A 14,008-nucleotide genomic window follows, 5' to 3' on the forward strand; every position below is an offset into this window, starting at 1 on the left:
AGTGCCACGCCGAGCAGGGTCAAGAAGCTGGTGGGGCAGGGAGCCTGTTTATAACCCATGTAGATAGAGTTACGCTGCAGGCTCCATACAGTCACCTGCGCTATCATCCAACACCATGCAAGGGGCAATGGCGTGGCAATGCTATCTCTTTTTAATTCAGAAGGGGAAGCCTGCAAAACATATACAGACAAGCTCAGACCTCTTTATGCTGACTGCATGCACCTGCACGGGCACAGGCACAGCCATATTCCTCCCCTCCATATACAGAGTGCTTACGAGGGAGGGCATGAACAGGAAGATCACCAGTAAGCACCAGAATAAAGATGACTCTTTTTCCAGCAAACGGGTGTGGATGCATGTTGCTGCCTGGCTGCATGGCATTTATGTGACAGCAGAGAGAGCATGTGTTTTTCTATCGCCAGTTCCCCCCTCCTTTCCGTTTGTAACTTTTAATGGAAAAATGTGTGGGCAGTTTCCATTATGCCTGCACTGTTTCATACAAATTAAGGGGTTGGCTAAGAAATCACTGGTTTCATATTTCATACAAAATACACACACATGCATATATTTCTATATCTATGTAAATTAGGTTAGGATATCCTCTAGTCATGCACTTCATAGCAGTACATTGCCGAGTGTCTGCAGGAATGGGCCTACAGAAGAGCACTTGCTTTTGGCCTGCATAGGGGAATGAGGCTATTATTTGCACTGGCATAGTGGGGAGAAGGATCGGGAAGCTGAACCAGCAGCAGTAATTCTTCAGTTCTGCCTTTTACTTTATTGGCAGGTTTATTCATTTTTCCTATTCAGCTGCATTGCTAATGCCATATAGGTCTTCTATGACTGTGCTAATTTTCTATCAGTTTAGGGAGTTATCATTTCTTTCGTTTGTTCTCTAACGTCAGAAGGTGTTGGGGATTTTTGAACACATAGAGAAGCTTTTCATTCGGGAAAACGCACAGTTCATAAGGAATTCAGAATGTTGTATTCTGGAAGTGATAGCAATGTGACATAGGTCAAACTGGCCAAACCTAACAAAACTAAGTGTGGGTGGCTCTAGTTTTCAGAGAGCACTTAGATAATATTTCCTATTTAAAACTGGACAAACAGCATTACATGTGTTACACGTTAGAGTTTGCTGTTTATTATGGGCCTGACCAATGCTTTGCTTAGGGTGGAATAGTGTTTCACTGTATGGATTTCAGGAGGGCTCTGTTACGACTCTGAAACATGCCTTAAGCAAGGAACAGCATCCACACTCCATTGCAGTAGATGCAGGGTACGAGTCAAAAAGTTCGGCGAGCAGAGAAGGCTTGAGAACCAATTCCCACTCTGTGCACCATCTTTCAGGTTGGCTTCTGCCTCTGCACAGTTGTGTTTAACACACTCATTTGTCCCCAAATGAGCCAGCAGCCATCCCCTTTCCCCACTTCCCAGGGGCGGCGCTTGAGGGGACATCGCTCAGCCACAAAAAAGAGAGGAGGACATGGCTGGCCTTGGGAAAAGCCCTGACTGGCTGAGGAGGGCTCTCAGGTAAGAAGATGAGAAATGTACAGATGTACTTGACCATACAGACACAGGGATTCCTGTGTTCCACTGTCCTCAGCAGCATTAACTATCAGGCAGTCAAGCAGCACCTTCAAACCACGGCACTGCCTGGCTTCATACATCTCTCACCTGCCAGAGAAGCATAAGGACAAATCTCAAGAGCTTACCAGCACTGCTGCCGTCCCTGTCACTCCCCAAATGGATAGGGGATCCAGCCCGGCATGAAGCCTCTGTCCAAAACCAGCCCCCACCAGGAGGCAAAAAGCACAGCCTCATTTCATATGCAAATATTATGGCTAGTCCAGTGCATCCAGGCATGCCAGAGGGTGATGGCTTGGAGACATAGCAAGGTCCACCACTGCCTCTGCAGTAGTAATTGTGTCTGAAAGCAATGGTGGCCTGAATTCCATGCACTGGTCCTCTTATGCACCCTTATCTTAAAATATGCCTGGGAAACACAGAGAAAGAGTCTAGAGAAAGGAGGATTCTCTTTGGGTTGATAAAGAAGACGCAGTAAGAGGAACGGAAATTACTTCGGGACAGTGTGGAGAGGAAACAACAGTGCATTGTGTTACAATGTGGCCCCATTAAGGGTCACCAACATTTATATCAGCATAATGATATCCTGAAGGAGGATGCCCTCAGAGAAAGTCAGAAGGAAGAAAGCAAGTCTTGAAAAGGAGCCTAGCACAGAAAATGCTGAAGAAGCACCTATGTCCCCAGGAGGCTGAGGTCTTCCCTTGCCTGGCCATGCACTCACAGACCTATTCCCCAGCTATTTCACCACGTATTTAATCACCACTAGGTACACAATATGAGAAAAGTAAAATTAAAAGGTACAGCCTAGCAGGTGCAGAGGGAGGAAAAGTAACTGGGCCCTTCTTCCTAAATAACAGCCCACAATATCCTCATGCCCACAGAGGCCACAGCATAGTGGTAGCTGCACCACAGCTTTCAGCCGTCCACGAGAGGTTAACGGTGGTGGTTAACCTTGACAAATAACAATGTTTTGCCCTTGCCCATAGTGGCACAGCCCTCAGTATTCCTGTAATTTAATGCGGCTTTTGCTTGAAAGGTCAACCCCTGTTCTCTCATGCCCATATCAACCACCCAGGACAGTGGATTTGCTCCCCTCCCAGCACCACCAGCTGCAAAACAGAGCAGGGGCATTGGCTTATGTCACTTTGCGATCAGTCTCCTTCCCCACAAGGAAAGGGAGACCTGACATCATCTTCCAAGCACACAGACAGGAGACACAAAGTCACCAAAGATGCATAAGTTGGAGGTGCGAGAGGAAGCTGACACAACCTCAACCACAACCTCATCTATCATTGCTAGGTTGGGTGTCCTTCTTAGAAATACAGTGCCATTTTTGCAGCCACCAGGACTGCCCCATGGGTTCAGTCTGAGCCAAAAGGAAAGCAGCAGTGTGCTCCATGTCTGACCAGCACTGACGGGGGGGCAGGAAAGTGGGAAGCCTCAAGAACTATGTACTTCAAGATCCAACTATGTACAAGATCCTACACTGCCAAGCTGAACCTTAGTCCTAGGATGGAAACAGCACCCAGGCAGCCACACAGGGAGCTGGCCCTCACCCACACCAAAGGGACACATGGAAGGAAAACCAGGCTTTGACATCTAACTCACTGTCAGGGGGTGTTTGGTCTGCATTAGAAAGCACGTAAGACCAGATAACTCCAGCTGTAGGAGATCTGCAAGACCAAGGAGTCCCACAGGAGTATGTGGTCCATCTGATATCTCCAGGCTGACATTATGTGAGCTGCAAAAGCTTCTTTAACCAGAGCTTGAACAGGAGACAGAAAATCTGATAGAAACCATGAGGTTTTTCCTCCCAAGAATATCCATCCATTTCTCCTACACATTGCCTTCTGAAAAATTTCCCACCACTTTCAGTAGATGTATAGCTACTCTCCAATGTCTCCAAAGCCAGAGCTTTCCAGAGAGGTTCACTGTCTGGCGGAAAAACAGAGAAGGGGAAGAACATCAACATCATCCCACACACAACCAAATGACATCCACCATGTTGTTGCACCCCTCAAAAAACACCAAGAGCTTCCAGGCTTTTCTTTATACCAACACTTCTAGCTTTTCTACCCACTGGCTGAATTTTTCAGGTAAAGCCAGGTGTGGTTGCTATTGCAACCACCAAGGACTGTTTGAAATAATCCTCTGAAAGGCACCATGTCAATACATGTGCTGCTCACCCTCCAGTGCAGAGGACAACTGACAGCAGCCCTTCTACCACTAACTTGCCCTTTGTCAGCTTTGCAAGAATGCAGTCACACGTGGCAGAGGCATCACTGCATCTCTGAGTTCTCAGGTCTGACAGTGCAGCTCAGCGCTGCTGGCGATGGCTGTTGCATTGCCCCAACTTATCCCAAGACAATTCTCATGCCAGATTTTTCTTTTTTTTTAATGGGAAGAGGCAAACCCAGACCTCCACCATGAAGACAATTTGTCTCTGCTGGAAAAGTTCCAGCATGAGAAGGGCAAATTATACATATGGCCTCTCTTTCACGTTTGATTGCTGGACTAAGATCACATTGTTGTCCAGCTCAAGGGAGGGGGAAAAAGAGCAAAACCAACACAAATCAGGAAAGCATTAGGTAAACTTAGCTAAGAATACATCTTCTGGCCAAATGGAGAGTGATACTCTTTCATATAATTAGACTGTCTGCAGGAAGTCAAAAAGAACAAACTGTGAAGCTTTCAGTCCTGTGGAAGATGTACAAATCCCGGGAGACAACCATGTCTCTCCTCCAGAGCACTGGGCGGGCATCCTGGGCAGACAGTGAAGGGAAAATGTGGTTTTAAATGCCCTCAGAAACTCTGTCATTGCATTGCACCTTAAAATGCCATCCCTTATTCAACGAAGAGACATGCATACTTGAAGATAACGTGAAAACAAACTCAGACTGATCAGGAAGTGCTTGAATGCTGTCTTCAGGTTAGCACAAGGTGAGCAAAATGCTGGGTTTGTTGGCAAAGGGCCAGCGGCACAGCCAGCACAAGAGCAGGTCAGATGAATGGGACTATATTGAACACTGGAAGGAAAGAAAGTGTACCAACACATAGTATCAAACAATAAATGATCCTGTCCTTCATATGTAGACCCTTTCCATAGCAGCCTTCACTTTAATGGGAGTGGCATAAATGAACATTGAAACACACAGTCACAGCACTGGGCACAGGGTCCTGACACCCACACTTTTACTCAGTGCCACCTATGGCAAGTGGTGGAGATAGAAAAAGCCAGATCCTTCACCCTCCAAAGTCAACGACAAGGCTCAAGTCATCTTTAATGCAGTCTGTTGTTTCAGGAATGAGCTTTTTACCAAAAAGAAACAAGCAAACATGTTCCATTCTCTCCCTAGACATTGAGCAACAGTAACTTGTAAATTGCTTCCAGCGACTTCAAGACAACAAGGGAACAAACAACTATCAACAGGCATTACACTCGTTGCTTCACACGAAAACAGTTGTGAGACTGAAAGGATCCTGACAGGCAATTGGAAAACATTCCTTTTTATGCTAATTTTATTGTGTTTTAGACCAATTTTCCATGATTTAAAATGTGCTAGGTAATTAAGAGCTGGAATGCCTTCTTTGACACTCAAGGCCTCAGAGCACTTTTGTGAATCAAACTCTGCAATAGTTTTGCAAAGCAAATGATTTAGGAAGCAAAGAACTGGAAATAGAGGGCAGTTTTCAGTGTTGGTGGTGGTCACAGAGGAGCCTATTACAAAACCAAAGCAGTATCCCAATAGCTGACCTCCCTGATTCCCTGCCAGTACTACAGGCTCTTTCTCTCCTTGGGCAGACCATCTGCTGACAATTCACTGGATACCTTCACCTGGCGCTGGAGCTCCTCACCTGCACACCCACGCTGCCACGCACCCTGGCAATGAAAGTAATTTAGAAGGAAAGGTGAGATAATTTCATCGAAGGAGGAAAAAATTAGGAAATGGACAATGAAATTTTGTACATTTTTCACTCTCTCAGATTCTCCCCATAAAGGAAACAGCATCGGCTATCTTGGCACCATTACTGATCTGACCATAGCTAACTGGGAACATTTGACAGTCCCAGTTCTATCCTTATGGACAAGCAGCCCCACTGCAAAAGCCAGTTATAACTGGTGCTGTTAGACAAAGAGCTCAAAGCCTGAGCAAACATAAAGGCTGTGGTGCTTCTTGGAGATCCCACACAAACACATGGGTGAGGCTTTTTACTACTTCCATGCAAAGGAACTTGCCTATAACCATAGGCAATGGTAATGCAAATTTCATTAGATTATTGGCACATAACAAAAGGGCTTCAGGGGACTATGAGCTGTTAGCTTAACTATACCCATATAGCAAAGCTCATATAACCCCTTCCTGAGAGCTTTCCTCCACCACGGGCAGAATTTCCAGACAAAACAGGGAAGGAGCTGGGGCCTTCCCACTAATCAGCCTTTCTCACACAAACATTATGTTAAAAACAAAATCAATTATATGGTGATACTTCTTATAAGCAATAATCAGCCCCTGCACACCTTCAGGTGGGACTGGCAGGCTTAGGCAGCAGGACCACAACCATAAGTTATATGGTGTGCATTACTCGGTACATTTCTATGCCACAAAGTAAAACCTCTCTAAGCCCTTCTCAGGAGTCTCCACTACTACATGTATTCACAAGCTAATTTCCCCCCCAAGCTTTAAAGCATGAAGATTAATATTATCCTCATGAGTTTAAGGGAAACTCATTGTGTCAAGAGACTTAACCTGACCAAAGTCCAAGAGGAAAGGCTGCGGTAAAACTGAGAACTGACTGTAAATCACTTTTCTCATAGATCTCCATCTTACTTCTAACGGTGTAAGCAAGACTAGGAAAGATAAATGTTTTTTAATGCTGATATTTTCTAAGATTTCAGTGATTTTGTTTTGTTTCCATCATCAGTTTAGGCAGAAACTGAGCAGCCACCGGGTTGTGGAGGGCAGAAGCCTGTGCCTGTATTAAACTCTCTCCACACCTCAAAGAAGAACACACACAAATCCTGCATGCCTTGAAGAGTACAAAACAGGGTGCACACAGACAGCGCAGGCGGCACAGACCATTTGCTCTCAGCAGCTCCAAGGAATGTGCCACTCGTAAGGCGGCTCAATGATATGCCGTCCTGCATCCAGGAGGGCTTTGTTCTCTGTGGGGTGAAACCTCAGTCTTCAGTTTATTAAATGCAATCACAGAAGCCAAAAGGATGAGTCACAAAGCCAGTTGTGTAAGCATGCATATGATGAAAGCACAGAGAGCGTGCATTCTCTTCATGGAGGATTGCTTGGGTCTGGCAGAGCCCTTCCAAGAGGCCGTAGGGGCATTGCTCCCAGTCATCACCTCCCATCCAATGTCACGCAGATGATCTGTGCAGGTATTGTCTTCAAACCAGCCACAAAGCAATATAGCACATAACAGCTATGGACACAGAGGTGAGGACACGCTGGCGTGCAACCTTCCCTGCAGCTCCATTTATAAAGCGCTCCCTGCAAGCACTATCTACCTTCCTCGCATACGACGCTGTCTCTCCCTGCTTTGCCGGCCACTTCAGCTTCTCACTGCCTTTGTCTCCCAGCTCCTTCTAAAATATAAACTAGGGAAAGAGAGGGGAAGGGGGATGAGCACCCCTAAAGCTCCGCCAACAAAAGCTGCTGGCATAGGACTCCTTCACCAGCAAGAAGACTGGAAATAGCATTGACTGTGGGATTCAAAACATACAGAAGCAAGGGCTGCAGCATGTCCTGGCTCAGTCTGGGCAGCATTTTTCTGACCCCTCTCTGCTCAGCAGATTGCAAAGCCTTTGACAGGAGCAGACACCTGCCAGACAACAGGAGCCACAGCAGGGCAGGCAGCCTTTTGCCAGGACTGGATCTTGCCTCCGCATTGGGCCTGAGCACTTGGCTTTTGCTTGGGAAAAAGAAGGCTGCCTGCAGAGCAGCACCGGGGGGAGAGGAAAGGGGAAGCAAACACCTGCAGATGCTGCTGTGGCAGAGATGTCTCAACATCAGAGAGAGACCTGCACGCATCCCCACAGGGTCTGGAAGGAAAACAAAAGCTCTGGCTTAAAATCAGCTCTGGGGACAGCTGTGCCTTTACATTGCCATCGCTCATAAGTTTCCACCCCACGGCTGTGAGCTCCTTTAGTGGTGTCAGTGGACCCTCAGAAAAGCAACCAAGGGTCGGATCTACTTTGTTCTCCTCACCCAGACTGTCTCTTTTCCTTACCCCCTGCCTCCAGCCGGATGCACTCACTGTCAGCCCTTGTGTTCACCCTGGTGTTAATTCAGTAGTTCAATTCAGGAAGCTGATCCAGCTGAAATCCTCAGCAAGAAAAAAGAAGTTTCCAGCCAGAATACGAGCATTGCCTTTGAACACAAAAACTTCCTTAATTTGTTTTAAAAGAGAAAAAACAACATAGAAAAAAGAAAGCAAGTGACTGAAGTGTCTTCATAAAAATCTCCTTTTAAGTTGAAGAAAAGTGCCATGAAAATACCAACTTCCTGATACCATAAACTGAGTTGAAGAGGAGATGGTGCCTTTACCAAAAGAGACATCAAGTTGTATGGAATTCATCACTGGTTTACTCTTTTGAAACAGATCAGTTGGCAAAGTTATGACATGACCAACTTAATCTGCTGTCTTGAAACTTGACAAGCATTTAAGATTTGTTCCCAAAGCCTGGAAAAGGAAGGGGAGGGGGGAGAATGCAGGCACCATATCCAAACCCCTGCATTGAGACATCATCCTCTTACAGATGCTACAAAAAGGCACCAGGACACCACAACAGCATCAGAGGCTGCAGCAGGGCTAATAGGGAGAAGAAAATTGGGCCCAGCAGCCCTCATGAGGAAGTTCAGTCCATTGTCCTTTCTTAAAGCAGGTTAAACACAGGGCTTCTGGCAGAGATTTGTTCTGTCTATTTTGAGAAACTTCCGCTGGTGGAGGTTTTACTCTACACCTGAGCAAGCTATTTCCCTCATCAGCAAGTTTTTGCAAAAGCTTCCTTACTTTCCACTTCAAAGGCCATGCACCCCTTTCTATGGCTCTAGAGAGCAACACCTTCCCTTTCTCCTCACAGATGTCCTCTTGTAACCAGAGTCTGTTACTGCACCAAGGCCTTATTCTTGTCTCTCCTGGGCTTGCACTTGTTCTCTTGCTCTCTTCTCATCTCCTAGTTTCTTCTTCCCTGCAACGGTATACCTTTTGGGTACACATTTTTGTCACTGTGCACCCTAGCTCCAACAAACTCCTACACTGGTTCAGTTTCAATCTATATCACAGAGTACACCTCCCTACCACCAACCCACCCTTTTGAAAACTTCCCATAGCTCATCCAGAATCCACTTTTCCTCTGTTATTTTTCATTATTTTCACAACCTAAGATGATATAGGCTGCTATATCCAAAACAAAAAGTAGGCAATAACATATACAGATTCCTCAAAAATCCAAAACTTCTCACCTTTTCCCAGGTGAGACACCAAAAATACTCCTCTGACACCACCAGAAACACAGCATTGCTCAAAAAAATGTGGGCCAAGGTTTCCAGAAAAACTGAAAAGTTTGGTAAGTATAACTCGATCCTTTAAAATCCTTCATAAGCTTAAAAATGTTTGGGTGTTTGGTTTTGGATTTGGGTTGGGTTTGTTTTGACCATTACTCTCTGGATGGTCGTTTCCAGAGAGTAGTGGTCAATGGCTAGAAGTCCAGGTGGAGATCCACGAGAAATGGTGTCCCTCAGGGGTCCATACTGGGACCAGTGCTATTTAATATCTTCATCAGTGATATTGACAGTGAGATTAAGTGCACCCTCAGCAAGTTTGCAGATGACATCAAGCTGAGTGGTGCAGTTGCCACACCAGAAGGACAGCATGTCATCCAGAGGGACCTGGCTGGAGAAGTGGGTCTGTCAGAACCTCAGGAGGTTCAACAAGGCCAAGTGCTGGGTCAGGGCAATCCCCAATTTCAATACAGGATAGGGGATGACGTGACTGAGAGCAGCCCTGCGGAGAAGTACTTGGGAGTGCTGATTGATGAGAAACTCAACATGAGCCGGCAATGTGCACTTGCAGCCCAGGCAGCCAACTGTGTATCCTGGGCTGCACCAAAAGAAGCGTGGCCAGCAGGTCAAGGGAGGGGATTCTGCCCCTCTATTCGTCTCTTGTGAGACCTCATCTGGAGTATTGTGTCCAGTTCTGGAATCCTCAACATAAGAAGGATATGAAGCTGTTGGAACGAGTCCACAGGAGGCTACAAGGATGATCAGAGGGCTGCAGAACCTCCCGTATGAGGGCAGATTGTGAGAGTTTGGGTTATTCAGCCTGGAGAAGAGAAGGCTCTAAGGAGATCTTACAGCGACCTTCCAGTACCTGAAGGGGCTACAAGAAAGCTGGGAAGGGCCTGTTCACAAAGGCTTGTAGTGATAGTACTAGGGGCAATGGGTATAAACTGGAGAGGGGTAGATTTTGACTAGACATAAGGAAGAATTTCTTCACGATGAGAGTGGTGAGGCACAGGCACAGGTTGTCCAGGAAAGTTGTGGATGCCCCATCCCAGGAGGTGTTCAAGGCCAGGTTGGATGGGGCCTTGGGCAGTCTGATCTAGTGAGATGTCCCTGATGTCCCTGCCCATGGCAGGGGGTTTGGAATTGGATGATCTTTAAGGTCCCTTCCAACTCAAACCATTCTATGATTCTATTTCTTTTTTTTTTTTTTTTTTTTTGGTAGGGGATGCAAATTGATTGCATCTACCTGAGTGTATTTATAGCAGCTTAATCTTCTTTGAGATTTCATATTTTCTCTGATTTGATAAGATTGTGGCCCTTTAATATACTGAAGTCCTCAGATACTTATGACAATCTGGCACTTGAATTGTTTGCTTTAGCATTGCGGATTGCACAAGAGACATGAAAGGTTTCAGCGTAGCTGGAAAGTCACTTCTGATGAAATCACACATCGCTCCAGGGGCTGCATTCTTTACAATTTGTGCATACTGATGATATGTGTCTTCAGATGCATTTTGGCAACTCTGTGCCATTTTCAGAGACCCATCTGGGACTCAGGAACAAAGCAAATGCTCGCGAACATGAGGAAGACAGAGTTGGCACAGTTACCGGATGGAATTTCTTTAAGGAAGCAAAATCGCGTGTTCATTTTGCTGGCAGAAAAAGATAGGAAAATGAGTGTTCCTGTTCTTGATGATCTTTGTGATATTGTTAAAACCTTCAGACAACATATAATTCACTGCAAAGTTGTGGCAGAATTCCTTTGCACTTATCCACACTGTGGCTCTCCCCCAAAAAACAGATCTCTGCCTTCATTTCATAAACAAAAAGTTGCCCAGATGAACAATAGCTCTAACTTTAGAGAAAAATCAGAACACTTGCCTTTATTTTTTTTGCTTCAACCCTGCCAAAATTTATTATGACTCTTCTTGCACTAAAAAAAAAAAAATAATACAAAAGCAGACTCCATGCTGTGAAACAGATTGGCAAGTGACTTCCAAAGAGAGTTTGCCAGGTAATCGCTTGAGCTTTGCCATGCAAACACCAAAGGGGATGGCACAAATGATGTCCGAAACCTTGCAATGTCCTTTGGCACCAATGGCACCAAGGAGCGCTCCCAAGGCTGCACGAGGACACGTACCTGAGCACAGAGCAGTGTGAGAAGGTAGCACATACTTGAGCGCCGATCGCCTAGTCCAGCCTAAATCTCCTTCATAGCAGCCAGTGAACATTCGAGTTACAACAGCCGAGGATTTAGCCCAGGACTGAAAATTGTAATTAATACGCATCCCAGCTTTGCATTTCTTTTGGAAAAGAGCAGTGAATCACTGAAGTGGAGACTTGCAGAGGAAATCCTTAGCCACAACAAAAAGATTTCATGCTTTATCTCCCTCTCTCAAGTATTCTAGCAGACAGACAGAGGATTTTCCTCCCAGTGACAACAATAATTGTGCTCATTGAAGAAAAATATGTGGAACAGCATTCCTTGTGTGAAAAATAAGAGTGGTCTGTGCCAACTGCATTTTTCAGGAACAATTCACCCACATGAAGAAATAGCTGCTGTGATAGTGTCAGGACCAGCAAAGCCTACAGTAACATGCTATATAACTGACAGATGGGGAAAGCAGAGAGAGAAACATGGCTTGGTCTTTGTTTCTTCCAAAATTTCCACTATTAATAGGCTTCTTTGACTCACATTTGAATGACTCATGTCTTCCCAGCTTGTTGCTCCCACTGTTTTGTGTAGCAATTGTACCTTATTCCTAACTGTACCATTCCCTAAAGTTTAGTTATTTTTTGTTTAAGAGTTCCCTTGAAATACGTCCTGACATCTTCTGCTCTTCAGGGTAAGTGGGATGTCCTTGCCCACGGAAATGTTTTCCTGCAGCCATTTAGGCAGGCATACACTTACCTTCATATGTAGGTCCCTAAATTGATTAAGCTTACCAAAGTGTTAAGGCTTAAGTGCAGTCCGTACAACAACACATCTACCAGATTTTATTATTATTATTAGCTACTATTATTTTAAAAAGAGAACTCAAAGAGGGAAAAAAAGAGATGGGAATATTTGCTAACCTGTTCTAGAGGGGAGAAGAGTGACAAAGACACTGGCCTCAAATAGGAAGTAACTAAGTTCCCACATTTTACCACATCAGCTAGTTAAAAAGAAAGGACACATTTTCCACTCTCTACCTGACCACTATCATCTTCAGAGCAGGAGCCCATGGATGCTTCCCAGATGCATTCTCTCCAAACTTCCTGAAGTCTTCCCCTCTCTAGTGGCACAGGTGCAAGTGCTTCTCCCACATCCACTGGTTTTGCACAAGTTGTTCATGGCCATGTCAGTAAAGGGCATCACCTCCTTTAAACAACGGTGTTGTGACTCTTTCACAGAATCACAGAATCATTTGGGTAGGAAAAGGCCTTTAAGATCGAGTCCAACAGTAAATCTAACACTGCCAAGACTACCACTAAACCATGTCCCTGAGCACCACATCTACATGTCTTCTAAATACCTATGGGATGGTGATCCCATCACTTCCCTGGGCAGCCTGTTCCAGTGCTTGACAATCCTTTCAGTGAAGAAATTTTTCCTAATATCCAATCTAAAACTCCCCTGGCACAACCTGAGGCTATTTCCTCTCATCCAATCACTTGTTACTTAACAGAAGAGACCAACACCCCCTCACTACAACCTCCTTTCACGTAGTTGTAAAGAGCAATAAGGTGTCCCCTCAGCTTCCTATTCATTTCCATTATGCCAAATCTGCAGGACATGTAGGGCAAAAAGAGACATCAGAGTGCAAAATATTGAGATGTGATTGAGGAGTGGCAGAAGAGGCATTTGTGCATGAGGGCTGCGCACATCAGCCCACTGTCAGCACACTGTGGCACTCGCTGCACTGTGCTCACCTGGATTAGTGGACAAGGGCATCTGGCATCAGCCAAGCTGAGACTGAACTGGGCCAGTCTCACAGTGTAAAATCACTCGGCTCCCTCTGAGCCATTAAAATGAATGAAGAGCAAGACTATTTGGATAAACATCAGCCAAAAGAAACCTTGGAGGCGGTTTGAAGGCTACTGCTTCATACAATATAGACCATGTTTCGAAATACAAATATTACACTTGGCAAAGGCGCTCCTTTGCTTCATGAGTTATGTTGCATTTTTTGCTAAGTTTGTGCAAGAGGTATAAATAGCTGAGCTGGTATTAAATGAGCTTTTCAATATTTTGCAAAATATCAGAAAGGTCCCAGCTATTCATGGAACAAACACACACTATATTCTTATGCCTGAATTTTTGTTGCTAGTTACAGAAAGTACCATGTAAGTGGAAAACAATGTTCAAGAGACAGACGTGAAAAATACAACTTTTCTATAAGAAGTCATTTCTCAGAAGGCTGTCTGGAGAAAGGCATGTAGTTCACTATATAATTTACATGTGCGCATACATGCTTAGTTGCCTTACAGAATATAATCGGTTTCTGCTCACACTATGCTAGGACGTGAAAAGCCCTGTGTCCAAGCTGAGAAAGACTGCACAAGACAGAGGCACCTAGTTTTGGTCACAACACTGTTTTGGTCTACTGTTAATAGATAGTCCTGATTACAGACCTGTAGACACTTCTGCACTTTCCGTCTCACACAGCCGACCTTTGTAGAAATTCTCAGTGACCATCCATGCTTCTCTATTTTGTCACAAGAAGTTACTACAACCTGGAGGCCCACAAAGCCACTCTAAGCCTATTTCTCTGGCAGAAGTACACCTGGGGTTCAAAAGGAACTTCATCAGTGAGAGAGTGTTTCTGCACGCCAAACCACATACTCATCACCAGAATGCACTGGAGGCCAAATAGCACTTTTAATTGTTCTTTGATAAATCTGAGTGTGCATAAACGCAAGAG

Source organism: Cuculus canorus, chromosome 3, assembly GCF_017976375.1.
Source record: "Cuculus canorus isolate bCucCan1 chromosome 3, bCucCan1.pri, whole genome shotgun sequence".
In the NCBI taxonomy this organism is placed as follows: domain Eukaryota; kingdom Metazoa; phylum Chordata; class Aves; order Cuculiformes; family Cuculidae; genus Cuculus; species Cuculus canorus.